Consider the following 6,568-nt stretch of genomic DNA (forward strand, 5'->3'; position numbering starts at 1 on the left):
TTCTGAATCAACAAGGTTCCAGACATAAAGACTGATTTTTTAATTTCGGAATGTTATTTTTGCAACACAGGCAACCTGTAGTCCAGTCTTGAGTCTATATGTAATGCTCTATAGCAAACTATTTGTTGTTGCTGTTTTGTTTTGTTTTCTGATGATGGTTATCCTTGTTTGAAAGCAACTGTGATTTGATCAACAGAAAACAGTTATGTGAAAATGTTGCCTCTCCAGCCCTGGAATTAATATTACAATAGTTCAGCTGGAAGGGACCTTCAGAGATCACCCAGTCCATCTGCCTGACCAGCTCAGGGCTGACCAGAAGTCAAAGCACAGTACTGAGGGCATTGTCCAAATGCCCCTTGGACACCGACAGGCTCGGGGCACCCAGCACCTCGCTAGGAAGCCTGTTGCGGTGTCTGGCCACCCTCAGGGTACAGAAATGCTTCCCGCTGCCCAGCCGGGCCCTCCCCTGGCGCAGCTCTGTGCCGTTCCCGTGTGCCCTGCCAGCAGCTCCCAGGGAGCAGGGGCCGGCACCTGCCTCTGCGCTTCCCTCCTCAGGGAGCTGCCGGGAGCAGTGAGGCCGCCTCTGGGCCTCCTCTTCTCCAGGCTGGGCAGCCCCAGTGTCCTCAGCCTCTCCTCACAGCACGGCCGTCCGGCCCTTGGGCCGGGCTTGCTGCCCTCCTCTGGGTGCTTCAGGGGCCTTAACACCTGCTGTAGGTTGGGGAGCCCACAGCTGCACACAGTGCTCCAGGTGAACCTGCACCAATGTTTAACAGGGTGAGAGACTCACCTCTTTTGCCTGGCTGGTTATGCTGTGTTTAATGCATCCCAAAACATGGTTGGCCTTCTTGGTTGCAAAGGCATATGGCTGACTTGTGCTGAGCCTGCTGTCAAGCAGACCTACGTCATGTGGTTTTTAAGGGTTCATCTCTTTCATTTGAAAGTCTGACAAAACGTCCAGTGCTTCTGTTCCATCATATTTCTTATAACATGAGAATGAAAAGCTAATTTTCATAAATGAATTTAGGAAGATTTCCCATGGTTAGCAGAGTACTTTCCAAAGTATTTAGAGCACACATACACACAGAGAAAAGTGTGAGAAAATTTTTGGTAAGTATAACAATGAAAATATAATTTTGATGATTATTTTAACTATACTTTTTCAAAACTTGTTCAATAAATTAACATAAAGAACTCTTAAAAGACATAAAAAGAAAATATATTTTTCCACACCAGTGCATTCCCCAAATCATAATTTGTATTATATCCTGCAAGAAATACCAAATACAAATGATCAAAAGCTCTTTCTAACTAGCCACTGCTAAATTTAATGTTAGTCTGATCTGCTGATACGTGTGATGGCCATTGCATTTGAAAGTCCAGTCCAAAAACAGTACACAGCTTGAGAACACCCTTCTCTTTTCAAAAGAAATCAGGTGCCAGGTTCCTTTCAGCAAGCAGATCTTCCTCTAACTGTCTTCTTCTCTTGAGTAGATGTTTTCTGTGAAAGGTACATGACAACTTCAGAATATAATTTCAGTTAAAGATACCTTTTTTTTTTCTATTCAAAACCCAAGATTTCTACAATTGTAAAACTGTAGTCTAAATGACTGCTTGATGACAGTGAAAAATACTACATTATAATATGAGAACTAGTAGTATATGACATAAAAATACTATATTGAAAATACAAAAACAAAAGGTATATTGAAAGAAGGATTTTATTGTTGTTGTCATTACCAAAATAAACATATTTTTTTTTCTGTGTAAAAATTCTATCTCATGTAATGTGTTTTTAGGGCATTTAAAACTCAAAATAGGAAAGTGACATGCACAAAACAACCATGTTAGTATCATCAGTTTTCAGTCATAACTCAAGCAGTAGAATGGTCATTAGGAAAGCAACAGTTTAAAAACTTACTCTGTCCATGTCAGGAAAGAGGCTTGAACTAAGTCCTCACCTCTTCTTTTACTGTCTGAAAATGGGACAGTGGTGTTCTGAATATATTCCCATTGAAGCTATCCTGCTGTACATAAAATATTAGTAATCAGGATGGACAAAGTGATTGCTTTAGTCTGATCAATTTCTGTTCTGGAGGCTTTTTGGTATAACATCCATATATATAACACTGTACGTACCACAGAAGAGTGTTGAGAGAAGTAAACAAAAACCCCTGGCAGTGGGACCCCATATATTTGACAAGGAACACTGAGTGAACAAGGAGACTTGATTTCAACCCTCTGCAAATTAAAATGAAATCAAACCCTCACTGGACAGGTGACATCTCTTCATTTATATTTGATTATGTAACACTTTTTTTATATACTTTTCTTTTCACCTCCCCATCTCAAAGCAACAGCCTTTAGCCTGACTATAGCATAACACTGCTAAAGAGATCAGACCTGAAGCCATCTTTCGGAGATGATGGATGGAAATATGGAGACTGCAGAGATGTTACAATTTGAGACACTACTGAAACGTAATATATTGTAAACAAAATATAACAGAAAATCTTATTTACCAAGGCATGGTAGACAAAGAAGAATTTTCTCAAACATTTGCTCACCTCCACCATAGCATTGCAGCATTTTTCTACTTCTCTAAAATATTTTTTATCACTTCTCTATTTATTTTAGAAAAAAAAAATACTTCAAGTACATAATTTTCTTGATAACATAATGAGCGCCGTCCACTTTACAAGACTTCTGTAAATAGCATGACAACTTACAGCTCCATTTAGAATATGAGTACAGGAGTTTTCTTTCCAAATTGTATTTCCAATTCGCAAGGAACAGATTAATTTTTACTAAGGTCAGTCTGACGACTGAATGAGTAAAGACAGCAACAGGTGTCAGAGTACTATAGATTGAGAAGTAAGGGCAAGCAGGAGTCATCTTATTACTGCAAGAAATAAATTATCAACGTTACGGGTAATCTAATTCCATTCAACTGCAAATTACCTTAATCAAAGCAGTCTAATACCAGATGCAGTAGAAGAGTTCTTGCTTCCGGAAAGGATTCTGTCAAATGTCTAACAAATTACTTTTGAGATTTTTGAGGTTTTCAAAATACAAGGCAATAGCAGAGCCAGCTAAAATATCAGAATTATTGTCGTTAATTTATTTTACTCCTGTTTAATTATGTTTTTAAAAATATATATATTTCTTCCATTATAGCAGCTAAAGAATGTATGAGATAGTTTCTACTTATATCAATTATAATTACCTTGCAGCAATTAATAAAGATAATCTATAACAATATAGAGCAGCATGTTTTTAGGTGTAATTTTTCAAACGAGTATCATGAATATTCAAATCATGCTCATTTTAATCAGTAAAAAAGAATGATGACAAACAGCAATCATTTCTCAACAAGAAAGCCATTATTATTCAACAGATGAATTTTATATATATATATATACACATGTCCATATATACATATGCTCTTCAGGAATACATTAATTGTATTGTATTCATGTTGTTAAGACTTTGTGACAGCAACAGCAAATGCACCTCTTACACAAGACTCCAAATGAAGAGTTATTACATGTTCTTATGTTGCTGATCACAGGAAAAAGATCTGAGAAAGAGGGTGATTATTTCACAAGCAGCTTTACCTCATTTTACCTGATGCTGAGGCAGGCTGACCACACTCTTCTATCATAAAGAAAAAAGAGGAAGATTAATCACTTGCATGTTCTAAGCATAATTTTATTTCACATTTATCAAAAAAAAAAAAAAGAATTAACAGAAATGCTTCACTTGAATTATTTATACTATTGTCCTATCCATTTAACATCATCTACTAACACTAAACAACAATAAAATGAATACTACTTCTGTCTTGAGTACTTAAGATAATTATTACTGCATTAATTGGTATAAGTTGTATGTATAAAATCAAAGAAGTACAAGTTCTCACAACTTTACGTCAAATAATGTTTTTTTGTTTGTTTTAAAGACTTAAAGTTGTTAATAAATATGTAAGGTAGGCTAACCTGCATCCACCTTCAGGCACTTCTTTCCCTTTACCACTTAAGCTGTTTTACCACTTAAGTTGTTTATTTCTCCTCCACACCATGCACCTGTGAATGACATACATTGAAAAAAGACCGACACACTCAGGTCACCTTGCTTTTCCTTGGGCCCAGAAGTGGAGGCCACAGAGCCTTCACTCAGTTTAAACACAAAAGATTCTGAGTCTACTCAAGTTTCCAGAGTATCTAAAAGTTCTGAAGGATGCTTTGAGTCTCCCCATCTTGAAAACTTTAGATCTACAAATTAAAAATGAGTGTTTCTCTGCAATATCATGAATGAAAGCTGGTAGGCTAGGAGAAGATCAAATTGCAGGATCAAATCCAATGCCAAACATGCTTGGAACTCTTATACTGAACAGGCAAAGAAACAATAATCACATTTTGTATTTATAACTCTGCTTTTCCCAAAAAAAGATAACTTGATGTAGTGCTTACCTTAATTTTAAGGTGGGAGCTGGTGCCTGAGAAAGTGTAGCTAGCAATCATCAGTCTCTAGATTTTTGGAAAACTTATCACGTGCTTAAATCCTGCAACTAAAGCAATGTAATAGTGAATAAATAAATAAATAAATAAATAAATGAAACATACCATTACCCCTTGTCCTATCAATGGCCACCACTGAGAAGAGTTTGACTGCATTCTCCTTAAATTGTCCCCTCAGATATTTACAGAGGTTGATAAGATCCCCTCTCAATCTCTTCTTCTCTAGGGTAAACAGGCCCAGCTTGCTTAGACTTTCCTCATAAGACAGATGCTCCAATCCCTTAATTGTCTTCGTGGCTCTACGCTGGACCCTCTCTAGAAGTTCTATGTCCCTCTTGTACTAGGGAGCCCAGAACTGCACACAGTACTCCAGCTGTGGCCTCACCAGAACTGAGTAGAGGGGAAGGATCACCTCTGTCAATCTGCTGTCCACACTCCTCTTAATGCAGGCTAGGATCCCCTTGTCCTTCTTGGCCACAAGGGCACACTGATGGCTCATGGTTAACTTGTTGTCAACCATGACCCCACGTCCCTCTCCACAGAGCTGCTCTCTACCAGGTCAGCCCCTAGACTGTACTGGTGGCTGGTGTTCCTCCCCAGGTGTGGGACCCTGCACTTGCCCTTGTTGAACCTCATGAGGTTCCTCTCCGCCCAACTCTCCAGCCTGTCCAGGTCCCTCTGAACGGCCGCACAGGCCTCTAGTGTGTCAGCCACTCCACTAAGCATTGTATCATCTGTGAACTTGCTGAGGGTGCTCTCTGTCTCTTCATCCAAGTCATTGATGAATAAGATGAAGAGCACTGGACTCAGTACTGACACCTGGGGGACACCACTAGTCACAGGCCTCCAACTGGACTGCACCATAGAGCACAACCCTCTAAACTCTGCCATCTAAACAGATCTCGATCCACCCCACTGCCCGCTCATAATCCCACACTTCTGGAGCTTGCCCAGGAGGATATTATGGGAGACAGCATTGAAAGTCTTGCTGAAGTCAAGGTAGACAACATCCACTGCTCTCCCCTCATCCAGCCAGCCAGTCATCTCATCGTAGAAGGCTATCAGGTTGGTTAAAGATGACTTCTCTTGATGAATCCACGTTAACTACTCCTGATTGCCTTCTTTTCCTCCGCATGTTTAGAGATGGCCTCAAGGATGACCTTCTCCATCAACTTTCCAAGGATGAAGGTGAGGCTGACTGGCCTGGAGTAATGTTGGCTTTCTTCGAGTCCTCAGGCACCTCTCCTGTTCTCCAAGAACTTTTGAAGATGATAAAGAGGCTTAGTAATAACGCCTGTCAGTTCCCTCAGCACCCTCGGATACTTCTTTTCAGGGCCCATAGATTTGTGGGTGTTTAGCTTACCTAAATAACCTGTAAGCCAATTCTCTTCAACCAGGAGAAAGTCTTCCTCTCTCCAGGTTTTCTCTCTTGTTTCTGGGCTCGGTTGTGCGTGGAGGCTAGCTTTAGCAGTGAAGACTGAAGCAAAGAAGGCATTCAGGAACTCTGCCCTCTCTATATCCACCATCACCAAGGCACCCACCTCATTTAGCAGTGCACCCACGTTTTCCTTAGTCTTCCTTTTGCTGCTGATGTATTATGATGATGAGAATGTTAAAGGCAACAATGTGTTGAAATGTCTCAAAATGCTTCTTTCTGTGTATGTTATCTTGTTAGAGAAGATGCATAAGACAGAAAAACAGAAAATGGCTAGGCAAAAAATAACTGGCAGTGATGGCTGGGCAAAAAATAACAGCCAGTGATATAAAACATGTTTTTCTGGGCTGGTCAGGATTTCCTGTTACACTCACAGACCAAAAAGCTTCACTTTCCACGTATGCTATTTTTCTCTATTTTCTGACCTGTAAGAGAAACTAGAGGCACCATACTTCATAAATATATATATATATATGCATCTTTTATATATATATATATATATGTATATATTAGATGCACTTTGGTAACCCAGTGAAGGAAAAAAGTGCCTGCCTTTTTTGCCTTTCATGTCCATTGCCTTTTGCAATAACTGGTATCTTTATTTCAGGAGGACTTC

The 6,568-nt window shown here is 39.6% G+C and overlaps 1 long non-coding RNA gene across 2 annotated transcripts; it reads right to left on the bottom strand.

The window, feature by feature from the left end:
* Nucleotides 1–268: 268 nt before the first annotated feature.
* LOC310890085 lies at nucleotides 269–4,062 on the bottom strand. 2 transcript variants are annotated; one of them, XR_014577011.1, is made up of 5 exons: nucleotides 3,996–4,022; nucleotides 3,625–3,654; nucleotides 2,959–3,029; nucleotides 1,919–2,024; nucleotides 269–1,498 (listed from the first exon to the last, which is right to left on the bottom strand). It is a non-coding gene; the product is annotated as an uncharacterized lncRNA (long non-coding RNA). The 2 variants fall into 2 exon arrangements; XR_014577010.1 differs by having other exon boundaries at nucleotides 3,625–4,062.
* Between the last annotated feature and the right edge of the window lie 2,506 nt (nucleotides 4,063–6,568).

Source organism: Anser anser (genome assembly GCF_964211835.1).
Source record: "Anser anser genome assembly, chromosome: Z".
Lineage (NCBI taxonomy): Eukaryota > Metazoa > Chordata > Aves > Anseriformes > Anatidae > Anser > Anser anser.